Raw genomic sequence first — 14921 nt, 5'->3', positions numbered from 1 at the left:
CTTAATATTTCATACCTATCATGCTGGCGAATATTGTTTAATCAAGTTCAACATCCTCATATACGGCATTAGCATCCAAACAACCTATATGAACATTTAACTAATTCAAGCTTCACCCATCCACACTCATTCATTTAACATAAAGAAAATATATCAACCTCTTCACTATCAACCATGGCGAATGCTTCATGGGTTTAAGGTAGATTCAAGAAAGAACCTCATAATTATTAAGATGTAAGCAACTACCCTTGTTCATCTAGATTTAGTATGAACAACAACTATCACCATTATTAATCACCATAGCTGAAAACCTCACCTTCATGGCCGAATGTACCAAACATTTCCTAACTAAACTTTCACAAATTTTAACCTCATATCGATCTCAACTTGTTCAATACAACATGAAACAATCCCTTCTCCTAACCTCTTGATACACGGCTTGATGTTCAAACCCCATGAAAGTTTGATTTTCATGACATTACCAAAATGCATTATGACAATTAGCTCAACAAACTCAAGAAGTTAAAGCCAACATCTCAAAGCTTACCTCCAACTAGAAGAAGGGTTGCGAATTTGCTTAATGAAAAGCTCTCCAATTCTTTCCTTTGGTTCACGGCAAGAAGAACAAAGCATAACCAAATTCCCCTTTTTTTCTTTCTTTGGTTAGTCACGGCAATGGGGCATCCACACACTTTTTTTTGTCAACATTTTCTTTAATGCTAGCACATTATTTTATTGCTTCATACATCACTCACTAACCAAACATGTTGGGAGCATGTTTCCTTTGCCCATCAACACCCACCTTGGTCAGCCACTATAGTCAAATTTGGGAAATTTGACATGCAAGGACAACATTTCCTAGTATGCATCAATAGGCCACTTCAACATTTGCCTATCTCATTTCTAAGTTTTCTCACACAAGTCCTTTCTAGTGAAATTCACCTTTATAACACTAAATCAAATCATCAAAAATGTCACACACAATTTAACACATATCATAGGTATCACAATAAATTTTAAATTATTTTTATGCCTCGGTTTTGTGGTCCCGAAACCACATCCCGTCTAGGGTCAATTTTGGGCTGTCATAGTAGTAGCCTCCCTAATTTTTACACGGCCTGACACAAGGTCGTGTCTTGTGTCCATGTGGACAAGTCAGTATGTATGCCCTGCTTTGACACAGCCTAGACACACGGTCGTGTCTAAAGCTGTGCGAGGCACACGGCCTGTTCACACGAGCGTGTGACCTGTGAAACTTTGAAAAATTGTTTAAGTTTCAAAAAATTTTGTATGAGCTCGGTTTACTCCCAACCTCTTTCTAATGCATGTTTAACGTCTCGATGACCTATGTAAAGGAATTTGTATTGATATATGATATTTAATACTATGAAGTTTGTAAAATGAATGTTAAATGGTCTGATATGTCTGGTAACGCCTTTAACTTTAGTCCGGCGACGGGTACGGGATAGGGGTGTTACATAAATAGTTGATCACTCACCTTTATTAATTTAATTTACCACTATGTACTTAACTCAGCTTTGCCATAACATTAATCAGTATAATAACTTCACCACTCTTATACCTAACGCAATCCCTATAGAAACGATCTCACTTATCACTTTATTACTTGATTCAATGTTTATACTTGCACAATTCGCATATCATATTCACATACGACAAGTTTTTGGCTTCGTTGTTAGGGATCAACAATTTGGTGTAAATTGATTTGGTTATTTTACTTAATTCTGTTAGTTTTATTTAACTTAGTTGAATTTAATTTTTACAGGTTTGCCATCAGGGCATGAGAAGAGGCATTCCTACTAACAAATAATATCCTTTTGACCCAGATATTGAAAGCACTTTACGAAGAAGGCGAAAGGAACTGTGAAAAATGGCTAGGAACTGGAATGATCCTTATCTCAATGATAATTCGAATGGTCAATATTCTAATCCTCCTGTTCGTTGGGTGATACCTAGCATGAATGATAACTTGAATGGTCAAGGCACTAATTTTCATGCTCGTGGGGTGATAGATGACCGAGATAAACCAATCTGAGAGAATATTGTGCCAATTTTGGATGACCTAAATCCAGGGATAGTTAGACCACAAATACAGGCTTAGTAATTTGACCTGAAACCGGTAATGTTTCAGATGTTGCAAATAGTTAGATAGTTTGGTGGATTGCCCACTGAAGGTCTAAGATTACATTTACAATTTTTTTAGAGGTTTGTGACTTGTTTAGGCAACAGGGTGTGCCTAAAGATGCTCTACGACTTAAATTGTTTCCATATTATTTAATAGATTGTGTGAGAGCATGGCTGAATGCTTAACCTTTGGGAACAGTAGCATCATGGAATGATCTTTGCCTGAGGTTATTGCTATGGTATAATCCCCCAAATATGAATGCCAAGCTTAGAAATGACATCACATCTTTTCGGCAATTAGAGGATGAAAAACTATATGAAGCTTGGGAACGATTTAAAGACTTAATTCTGAAATGTTTGATGCACGAGTTTCAACACTGGACTCAAATGGAGATATTCTATAATTGGCTGAATGCACATACGAGGATGGTAGTTGATGCTTTGGCCAATGGTACTTTGTTGGATAGATATTATAATGAAGCATATGAGATTTTCGAAAAGATTACCAACAATGATTATCAATATCATACCACAAGAGTTAGGACGGGTAAGAGAGTTGTTGGTACTATGGAGCTGGACGTAAGCACTTCATTGATAGCCCATGTGTCTTCTTATGGCTAATATGATTAAAACAATGAAAAGCCCTACTGCAGTTCAAGAGATAAAATCAGTCACGCTATAATGTGTTTATTGTGGTGAAGACCATGTGTTTGATGAATGCCCATCAAATCCAGCATTTGTGTGCTACATAGGTAATTTCAACTGGAACAATAACACTTATTCCAACACATATAATCCTGGGTGGAAGCAACATTTGAACTTTAATTGGAATAATAAAGTAGCAGGGAATTTCACCAATACGGTAAGATAGAATGCCATCAATACACCACCTAGTTATACTCAAACTCTATTGAGGCAAAATGTTTAGCAAGGTCAAGCATCAGTTTCATCATTATCATCTATTGAAGCCTTGCTGGAAGAATATATGGCCAAGAATGATGTTCTAATTCAAAGTCAGGCCGTGTCTCTCCGAGCTCTTGAGAATCAAGTGGGGCAAATTGCAAATGCTTTCAATTCAATATGTAACACCCCTTACTAGTATCCAACGCCGGGACAGGTTTCAAGGCATTACTGAACTTAAACTCACTCAAACATACAAAATCGAGACATAAATTTTCGTCCAAATTTAAAACTTTTCATTTACAAGCATAACGTTCCTTATATAGGCCTACGAGGCTTGGAACATATATCGAAGGCAATTTGGGACTAAATCGAGGACTTTAGAAAACTTTGGGGTAACTTAAAAAATTTTCCTACTTTGGAGAGTCACACACCCGTGTGGTCGCACACGCTTGTGTGGCTTGGGACATGCCGGTGTCTTCAGCCGGTGTAACTTTCTATTTATGACTTCATCAAAAAAATAAAGTCACACGGCCAAGTCACACGCCCGTGTGCTTAGTCAATGTGGTGAGTTAAATTCCAAAAATCAAGTACAGATTTCACATGGCCTGGGCACACGCCCCTGTCCTAAGGCCGTGTGTAACAACCCGATTTAGACCCTAATTGAAATAGTGGTTTTGAGACCACAAATCTGAGATAGAAAAAAATATTTTAATATTATTTTTCTTGCTTATAATATGTGAATTGATATTTGTGAAAATTCTGTGACTTAATTTTATCGTTTGAGTGCCCAATTTTATAAAAGGACTTAATCGCATAAAGTGTAAAAGTTACATGCTATTTGTTAAAGTGCTATATTGCTATGGCTTTTATAATGTAGGGTCCTTATATTGATATTAGATCATTAAATACATGGGTGGACATATATGGACAACCATTATATGATTTTAAAGGTTATTCATTAAGGGTAAAATGGGAAATTGATTAATAAAGGTTAATATAATAAAAAAAAACAAGAATTTGGCTTTGATATCAACATGTTTAGCCAAATATTAGTGAAAAATAAAAGCCATGGGTGTGTTCTAGGGTTCGGCCATGTTGAAGCTCAATTGAAGGTTCGTTTTAGTTTCGTTTCTGATAAAATTTATGTTTTTGAGATCGTTGCTTTGTGTTTTATAAAGGCCATGCTTAAATTTTAGAATTTGATGATGATTTCATGAGATGAAATTGTTGATTTTGTGAGCTTTGTGATGTTAGTCGATGGAAAATAAAAGATATGTGTTTGGCTAACATGTTTTGTGTTTGGATTTTTGATGAATTTGAATATTATGGCCTAATTTGTGAAAATGAGATTTTGAGGGACTAAAATGTGAATTAAATGAAATATATGGACTTATATGGACTAGAGGAAAATTTGGCCTAGCATGGGTATATGGAAATTTTGTATATTTTGTGATTTTTGTGAATAAGGACTAAATTGTAAAAATGTAAAATGTTAGGGGCTAAAGTGCAAAATGCCCTAAATATGTGTTTATCAATTGTTTTGAATGAATGTGAGTTTGAATAAGTCAAATTTGAATATTATTAGATCAAGAAATGAGGAAATCAGATTTGGATCGAGGAAAGTCAAAAAAAAATTTCGAATAGTCGTTTCAGTTTATTTGTGTTAGTACGAGGTAAGTTCATAAGTAAATAAATGTTGTCAAATTCAATTGTATCTGTATTATATGTGCTTAATTGAATTATAATAAATATACGAGTATATGCTAAAATGAATTAAGCATTGGAGAACTAGGTACAAGCTTGAAACGATCGAATTACAACGTCAGAAAGCCCCGTACGAAACATAGGAATAGTTAGGATACATATGTCATGAAATAGGACTCTGATATGTGTTATTGTGTAAGATCATGTTTGGGACATTGGCATCGATTTATGATTTACGTGTAAGACCATGTTTGAGACATTGGCATCTATTTGATTTCGTGTAAGACCCTGTCTGGAACAGTGGCATCAATATTTGATTACATGTAAGACCACGTCTGGGACATTGGCATTGTACGAGCTTTTCGAGCTATCCAAGTATCCTTATTGATTCCAAATGGCTCAACGGCCATTTTAATAAATAAATGAGTATATGAATGTGCATCCAAAGTAGGTATGTTGCAATGTATATGAAATTTAGCAATGAAAGTGAACAGGGTTATGATCAGTGGATATATGATCTATATGAAAATGAGATGTAAATACTAGCAAGCGAACTATGATCAAATGGATTATATGAGAAATATGGAATTATAATAGTGTTTTGCCTTATGTGATTCAGGTACATGTGATTTTTATGTGAAATTCTAATATGAAAAGTAAGTATGATTGAAATAACGATATGTGAAATATATAGCAATAAACGATGTGTTATATATACTCGTTATATGAAATTGTGGTCCTATGTTTCGGACTTGAGAATTATGAAAAATGGAACATGGTCTGGGTGTGTGATTTGTTACGGTTATTCGGGTTTTGAAACGCATAAAAAGAAATTGATATATTTCTATGCATGAAAAGTAATAAATGACCATGTTTCGATTGGTTATGTATTGAAATTGTGCAAGCTTAATTTATATGAATGATCTAATGGTTGTTATTTGAGATTGAAAGCATGGTTTATATGTTCATCAATAAATAAGCCTAATGAAATTACTTAATGTGGTGATGTTGGATTATATAAGAAAAGTGATTGAATGTGTGTATGAAGTTAACTAAATTTGGTTTATTCAAGTTGAATTATATACATGATCTTGTGAAGATTTATTTGCTTATGCCTTACTAAGCTTTCAAAGCTTACTCTGTGTGTTTTTCCTATGTTTATAGAGCTTAGGAGACTTGCTCCTACTGGAAGTCGTAGGAGATCTCATCACACTATCCAGTTATCACTTTGGTAAACAAAAGCTTTGCGTTTTTGGTTATGTGGCATGTATAGGCTAGAAGGTTATGAATATGTTTTGTAATGTGTATATCTAGCCATGTGATATGGCTTAGTTATGGATGTGAATATGATTGAATTTTGTTATCTGCTTTGTGTTCAAAATTGGTATATTTTGATGCACTCTTGAATGACCAAATGAAATGGTCAATTTTGGTATGTTTTGGTATGTGCTAATTTGAGGAATTAGTAGAATTATGGTATGAGATTGAATGAAGTATACTGAGGTATGAAACGTATGTTTTGGTGTGAATTTGACTTATGGTTTGGTATGATTTTGGTATGGTTATAAGCATGAACTTGATGGTTTATACTTGGTATGATGCTTGTAGGTTTGAACCAAATTGGGTGGCAAATTGGCTTTTCAAATAGCCTATTTTTGTCCACACGGGCAGAGACACGGGCGCGTGTCTCAGCTGTGTGTGACACACGGTCATGTTGCACGGCCGTGTGTCCCCTAGGGTACCCTACAATCTTAAGTCAGTCTTGGGCACGGCCAATGCACACGGGTGTTTGGCTAGCCATGTGACCCAAGTCAGTTTCGACACAACTAAGGCATACGGGCGTGTCTTGTGGCCTTGTGTGCAAGTCAGTTTGTATGCCCTGTTTTGACACGGCCTAAACACACGGGTGTGTCTAATGCCGTGTAAGGCACACGGCCTGTTCATACTGGCGTGTGACTTGTACATCTTTAAAAAAAATGTTTAATTTTTTGAAAAAAATTTATATGAGCTTGGTTTAGTCCTGACTCTTCCTAATTCATATTTAAGGTTTTGTTGACCTAAAAAAGGGACTTTATGATAATATTTGACTATGATATGATGATGTATATTTTATGATTGTGAAGTGGTCGCGAAATGTTCCGATATGTTCTATAATACCTCTTAACTCTAATCCAACGATAGATACGGGTTAGGGGTGTTATATTTATTGGTATCAGAGCTATGGTTTAGTCAGTTCTAGGACTACCATAGCATATGTGAGTCTAGATATACATGCCACATTTAACCTACGATAGTGTGTTATCTCCCGACTCTGATGAAAATTATTTTGACGAGATAGATAATTTTTCCAACCGAGCTAATTCTGATAGTACGAAATGTGTACTCAAATGTTTGAATGGAAATGTGTTGATTATGAGTTGAGACTCATAAAGGTATGGATCAAAGAGTATGACATTTTTGTTATCGGTAAATGTTATAATTATATGAGCATATGAGATATGATATTTGAGTTATGATTGCTATCTGAAATGCTTCGATTGTGAATTAGTAATTTGAGTTGGCATAAGAACAATGTGTTAAGAACAAAAGAGATTAAAAGCAAAAGTTTATTAAATGATTTGAGAATGTGAAATTAGTAATGAGCTGGTTACTTGTGATAGTATGTGTTATGTGCATTTATGTGTAAGTTAAATTTAAGGCTTTACTACCCTTACCCCCTTATCAATGAAATGTTAAAATGAAATATGTAAAACTTGGTTGAATAAGTTCATGAGTGTGGAGTTACAGAAGTCCGTGTTCGGAAGATTAATAATATGGTCAGATAAGAGAATGAATCAGCAAATGAAGACAATATTAAAAGAGATACTGGATAGTTCTGAAGACTATTCAGATTATGCAAAGACACTGCTACAGAAGAAGTTAACTCCGATCAATTGACCTATTCAGGTATGTTATCTAAAGAAAATATTAGCTAGAAGCTTTTCTGAATTGACTTCTGTTAGTGAAGGGATAATGTGAGAATTTCTTATGACAGAATTAGATAGTTGAAATAATGATTGAATTGTACTGATGGCTAGGTACAATGGCTATAGTCGAGCAGTCACTATGATTTCTTTTGGGCATTCTGTGTGTACTTTTATCCTCAGAAGTATATGTGGTTATTTAGTCTCAGAAGGAGTTCTTATCGTATGAGAACATTAGTTAAACATTCTAAAAGATGAAATTATGGTTGGTCTATTTGGGTTATATTTGACATTGATATGTCTTTCTCTAGTATTTATTCTCTTGTGTGGATATGAAAATTGATAGTAAAAAAAAATTGTATGATGCTAATACTATGTTTCTACTGGCTATTGTTCTGTTGAAAATATGTGAAGATTATATTGCTTCTGTTACTTTGGATTCCAGTATTTATGAGTAATACTTTTTTTTGGACATTTTTGGGGTATCATCGGAGTTGATATCATTCTATGTGAGTTTTTTGATATTCTCATAGCTTCAAACGTTGAAAATTTCGCTATTTTGGTTTCCTCATGATTCTATGTGATTATTTGCAAGAGATTTTTATTTGATGGAAATGGCTATATCTATTATAACTATAAATTCTGTTCTGAAATTTGGCTGTTATCAGAGTTATAAAAGTTATTCTTCTGCATTGGTTGCTATCCAAATCATATTTGATTTTCTTCTGGGTCTGAATGTTTTATTAACAGCTGGGATACTATCTATTGTTATGGGTAATACATTGGTCTTATTATGACATTATGATCTCTATGTGATGATTGTGGCATCTATATAATGATATGTCTGAGGTTATTCTTCTAATGAGAAGAAAAGATTTCTTCGAAAAGACTGATTCAATGATTTAGTTGGACTAGAATTATTTGATTGAAAAGATGATCGAGTTATATGTGTTTGAATCTATCCACTAGATTGGAAATAAACTTTGAACGTACATGTGTGAATTCAAGGATAGTCTAGAAGAAGAAATTGTATTCTTGAAAATTTCATACATAATTATATCTATTGGAACAATTCTATCCGAGAAAAGGTGGTATATTAAAGCTAGTTTGAATATTGAAGCTTACTTTTGCACAAAGACATTATCAATAGAAATGTCAGTTCTGGTTTTGTCTTAGTTGAATAAAGAGTTATGTGATATATATGACGACTACAAGAGTTTAAATGTTTAATGTCAGAGAAAGATCCGAACTTGGCACAGCAAAGTTAACTCGAATTGTCGAAAAACCTTTAAGTCTATAAGTGATTCTTATCTGAGGAAAATGATTATAGTTTTGGATGTTTTGAATGGGAAACATTTGTGTGCTTTTTAAGCAATGAATACGTGTTTGATCTTATCACAGTTGTTAGCTGAATTAGAGGTTAAATAAATGTTTAATTAGTAAAGTTGTGAAATTCAGAAATGTGTTAGCAAATTATAAGTTAAAAAGGGGTTCAGCATAAATTGATTTTTGATTTAGAACCTCAGATGTGGTATCGATAATTATTTGTTGTTTCGAGATAGAGTGTGTATACTGAAAAGTTATACGAATATACAACAACTGCTACACTCTCAGTGATAGTTTATCTATTTATATGGGGTTAACAATATGCACAACAGTCTGAGACATGATATCAATGATTGAGTGTGAAATGTGATATTTCTGAATTTGTTTATTAAAGAAATAGAGTGTGGATGCATTCTGTATCAGAACTATCTTTCTTATTGAAAAAGATAGAGTTATTTGAAACATTGCTAACTGTCTGAAGAAATCTCTCGATACATATAGATTTTTTCTTTTGATTAAACAGCTGAGTTATTCGTGTCTGTGATGGCAAGTCTACTTTTGGTGTTAGTCATTGTTGTTTCTGATTAAGATCTGAAACTCATATGATTATTCTGAGGGAAATTATAGTAGTCTATGAGTATGAGATTAATATCATCAGTGAAATAATCTAGAAAATAAAGGTAACTCAATACAGTTAGAAGCAGATTCAGTTTGATATGACATATAGCAGGAAACTGATCAGAATCTTAATGTGATTAAAGAGATATGAAATTTGAAGCTACATGTGAATTTGAAATGTACTGAGGGAAAGCAAATCCTTTACTTTACTTTCTGGTAAGATTTTCGAGGACGAAAATCCCTAAAGGGGGGAGAGTTGTAACAGTCTGATTTAGACCCTATTCGAAATAGTGGTTTTGAGGCCACAAATACGAGTCAAAAAATATTTTAATATTATTTTTCCTTATAATATTTGAATTGATATTTTTGAATATTTTGTGACTTAATTTTGTCGTTTGAGTGCCCGATTTGATAAAAGGATTTAATCGCGTAAAGTGTAAAAGTTACATGCTATTTGTTAAAGTGCTATATTGCTATAGCTTTTATAATGTAGGGTCCTTATATTGATATTAGACCATTAAATACATGGGTGGACATATATGGACAACTATTATATGATTTTAAAGGTTATTCATTAAGGGCAAAATGGGAAATTAATTAATAAAGGTTAATATAATAAAACAAAACAAGAATTTGGATTTATTATCAACATGCTCAGCCAAATATTAGAGAAAAAGAAAAGCCATGGATGTGTTTGAGGGTTTGGCCAGGTTGAAACTCAATTGAAGGTCCGTTTTTGTTCCATTTTCGATAAATTTTATGTTTTTGAGATCGTTACTTTGTGTTTTACAAAGCCCATGCTTAAATTTTAGAATTTAATGATGATTTCATGAATATGAAATTGTTGATTTTGTGAGCTTTTTGATTTTAGTTGATGGAAAATAAAAGATATGTGTTTGGTTAACATGTTTTGTGTTTAGATTTTTGATAAATTTGAGTATTATGTGCTAATTTGTGAAAAATGAGATTTTGAGGGACTAAAATGTGAATTAAATGAAATATATGGACTTATATGGACAATAAGTAAATTTGGCCTAGCATGGGTATATGGAAATTTTGAGTATTTTGTGATTTTTGTGAATACGGACTAAATTGTGAAAATGTAAATGTTAGGGGCTAAAGTAAAAAATGCCCTAAATATGTGTTTATGAATTTTTTTGAATGAATGTGAGATTGAATAAGTCAAATTTGAATGTTATTAGATCAAGAAATGAGGAAATCGGATTTGGATGGAGGAAAGACAAAAACAAAATTGTTGAATAGTCATTTCGGTTCGTTCGTGTTAGTACGAGGTAAGTTCATAAGTAAATAAATGTTGTTAAATTCAATTTTATCTATATTATATGTGCTGAATTGAATTATAATAAATATACGTGTATATGTTGAAATGAATTAAGCATTGGAGAACTAGATACGAGCTTGAAATGATCGAATTACAACGTCCGAAAGCCCCGTACGAACCATAGGAATAGTTAGGATACATATGTCATGACATAGGACTCTGATATGTGTTATCATGTAAGACCACATCTAGGACGTTGGCATCGACTTATGATTTACGTGTAAGACCATGTCTTGGAAATTGGCATCGTATTTGATTTCATGTAAGACCCTGTCTGGGACAGTGGCATCGATATTTGATTACATGTAAGACCACGTTTGGGATGTTTCCATTGTACGAGGTTTTCGAGCTATCCAAGTATCCTTATTGATTTTGAATAGTTCAACGGGCATTCCGAGAAATAAATAAGTATATGAATGTGCATCCGAATCAAGTATGTTGCGATGTATATGAAATTAAACAGTGAAAGTGAGCGTGATTATGATCAGTTGATATATGATCTGTATGAAAATGATATGTAAATACTAGCAAGTGAACTATGATCAAATGAATTATATGAGAAACGTGGAATTATAATTGTGTTTTGCCTTATATGATTCAGGCACATGTGATTTGTATGTGAAATTCTGGTATGAAATGTGAGTATGATTCAAATAACGATATGTGAAATATATGGCAATGAATGATGTGTTATATATACTCGTTATATAAAATTGTGGTCCTATTTTCAGACTTGAGAATTATGAAAAACGGAACATGGTTTGGATGTGTGATTTGTTATGGTTATTCGGGTTTTGAAACGCATAAAAAGAAATTGATATATTTCTATGCATGAAAAGTAATAAATGACCATGTTTCAGTTGGTTATGTATTGAAATTGTGCAAGCTTAATTTATATGAATGATCTAATGTCATTATTTGAGATTAAAAGCATGGTTTATATGTTCATCGATAAATAAGACTAATGAAATTACTTAATGTGGTGATGTTTGATTGTATAAGAAAAGTGATTGAATGTGTGTATGAAGTTAACTAAATTTGGTTTATTCAAGTTGAACTATATACATGATCTTGTGAATATTTATTTTCTTATGGCTTACAAAGCTTAGAGTTTAGGAGATTTGCTCTGGTTGGAAGTCGTAGAAGGTCTCATCAAACTATCCAGTTATCGCTTCGGTAAACAAAAGCTTTGAGTTTTTGGTTATGTGGCATGTATAGGCTAGAAGGTTATGAATATGTTTTGTAATGTGTATATCTAACCATGTGATATGGCTTAGTTATGGATGGGAATATGAATGAATTTTTTTATCTGCTTTGTGTTCAAAATTGGTATATTTTGATGAACTCTTGAATGATCAAATGAAATGGTCAATTTTGGTAAGTTTTGGTATGTGCTTATTTGAGGAATTAGTAGAATTATGGTATGAGATTGAATGAAGTATATTGAGGTATGAAACATATGTTTTTGTATGAATTTGACTTATGATTTGGTATGATTTTGGTATGGTTATAAGCATGAACTTGGTGGTTTATGATATGGCATGAATGATGTATGTTTTGGTATAGAAATTGAATGAAACTATAGTGAAAATGTACTTGGTATGATGCTTGTAGGTTTGGCCCAAATTGGGTGGCAAATTGGCTTTTCAAATGGCCTATTTTTATCCACATGGGCAGAGACACGGGCGTGTGTCTCAGTCGTGTGCGACACAAGGTCATGTTGCACGGCCGTGTGTCCCCTAGGGTACCCTACGATCTTAAGTCAGTTTGGGCACGGCCAATGTACACAGGCGTGTGGCTAGCCGTGTGACCCATGTCAGTTTCACTACGGCTAAGGCATATGGGTGTGTCTTGTGGCCGTGTGTGCAAGTCAGTATGTATGGCCTGTTTTGACACAACCTAAACATACGGGCGTGTCTAATGCCATGTAAGGCACACGGCCTGTTCACACGGGCATGTGACCTGTACATCTTTAAAAAAAACGTTTAAGTTTTTAGAAAAAAATTGTATGAGCTCGGTTTAGTCCCAACCTCTTCCTATGCATGTTTAAGGTCTCGTTGACTTAAGAAAGGGACTTTATGATGATATTTGACTATGATATGATGATGTATAATTTATGATTCTGAAGTGGTCGCAAAATGTTCCAATATGTTCGGAAATATCTCTTAACTCTAATCCGGTAACATATACGGGTTAGGGGGTGTTACACCGTGTCCTTCACACGGCTGAGGCACACGGCCGCGTCTCTGCCCGTGTGTTTACTACTGAGCATTCTGTTTTGCATAATTAGGGTGCAGGGGACACACGGCCTGTAACATCCCGAAATAGGGCCTAAACAGAACAGTGGTTGGGAAACCACAAATTCGAGGTAGAAAAATTTATTTTATTATCACTTTAAGGTCTATGGCATGATTGCATGATTGTGTGAAAAATTCATTTAGAAATTTTATCGATAGAGGGTCCAATTTGATATTTAGGACTAAATTGCAAAAGTTGTAAAATGTGTGTTCTAGTTCACAAAGGTACTAAGTACTTGTGAGTATTGGGTTTTTAAAGTGCAAGTCCTTGGATAGTAATTAGACCATTATACTAGTTTGGAAAAAAATACCTGAAGGAAGATAAAACACCATAGTTTTTAATTAAGGGCATTTTGGTCATTCAGTTATAAAAATGAATTAAAAACAAAATTAAAAGCCAATTTGTAACATCCTGATTTTCGAATTTATTCGCGATTTTCAATATTTTGTAAAGATTTTAAAAATTTTGTATTTGGATGTGAAATTAATATTTTGAGTAGGTAAATGGGCTTATAGAAGGCCCATGTGTTGGCCAAAACCCGGTTGAATTTTTGAATTTTGGACTTAGAAGTTAGGGGTTCTGGCTAGGTGGCCCTTGTATAGAGTTATGGGTAAATGACATCACAAAAAGAGCCTTAGTAAAGTGGCAAGGGTGACGCCACTAGGCTCCTAAAAAGGTGGCGTGTGGAGCATTGGGGAAAGCATGGGATCGATTCCCTGTGTTGACAAATAGATGCATTTATTTTTAAGTGCGGGAGGGTAGTGTTGGAGTCGGTGGATTTCGCTAAAGCGAGTTTGAATCAGTCCAAACGCTTGGATTAAGGAGTGATAAGGGAGAGATTTAAGGGATTTGGAGAGAGGCTAAGAGTTGGCGAATTAGGGAATTAGAAAGGGATTTGGCAGAGGGTATTAGGTTAGTATTTCGGCACTTAGGGTGTTGAGTGGTGCCGTTTTCTTTTCTTGAAACACCTTAGGGTTGTTCTTTTCTCTTTTTCCTCTCTAGCCAAAACCACCATTCTCTATTCTTCTTTCTTCATTTTTCTTCTTCAAAACCGTTCATCAAACCTCATTGTTCATCAACACTTGTGTCGAAACCACAAAAGCGAAACCTCGAAAAATACATTAGTTGTGCCGATTTCTTCCAAGCCAAATCCTTCGATATTTTTGTGCCTAATAAACGACAATCATCTTTTCTAAACCCTAGATACCTGTCGGCAATTCTACATCAAGGTTATAGCTCCACATTGTCATCTCCTTCATCACCCAAAAGCCGAAAAACCATAGATTTGGGGGCTTATAGCCGAAACTTCAAAACTCCGGGAGTCGATTTCTACCGTCGTTTGAAAGATAAATCTGCACCAGATTGCATGGAGATCAAAAAGGAGTAAGGGGTAAGTGTTCATCATCTCAGATCTGGTCCTATTTTACAAAGTTAGGAAAAGCCGAAGTCCCTAAAGTCTAGGGAGGCTGTCGATTTGGGCATGTGGCTCTAAGGATTTTTAACTGACGTTTTCTGTCAATGATTAGTGTCTTCTTAAGTGTTGGATTGAAGGCGTGGGTTGTTGGAGCAATCGGATTCGGAGCTAGCTATCGATTTTGGCAAAGAGGTAAGGTTTCAAAGGC

General features: G+C 34.3%; 1 non-coding gene across 1 annotated transcript; it reads right to left on the bottom strand.

The window, feature by feature from the left end:
- Positions 1–2409: 2409 nt before the first annotated feature.
- LOC128279851 (small nucleolar RNA R71) lies at positions 2410–2516 on the bottom strand. The gene has a single exon (XR_008270044.1). It is a non-coding gene; the product is annotated as a small nucleolar RNA R71 (small nucleolar RNA).
- Positions 2517–14921: the final 12405 nt, after the last annotated feature.

The sequence above is a fragment of the Gossypium arboreum genome, chromosome 8 (assembly GCF_025698485.1).
Source record: "Gossypium arboreum isolate Shixiya-1 chromosome 8, ASM2569848v2, whole genome shotgun sequence".
Classification (NCBI taxonomy): Eukaryota; Viridiplantae; Streptophyta; class Magnoliopsida; order Malvales; family Malvaceae; genus Gossypium; species Gossypium arboreum.
This window is presented reverse-complemented; position numbering and strand designations above follow the sequence as displayed.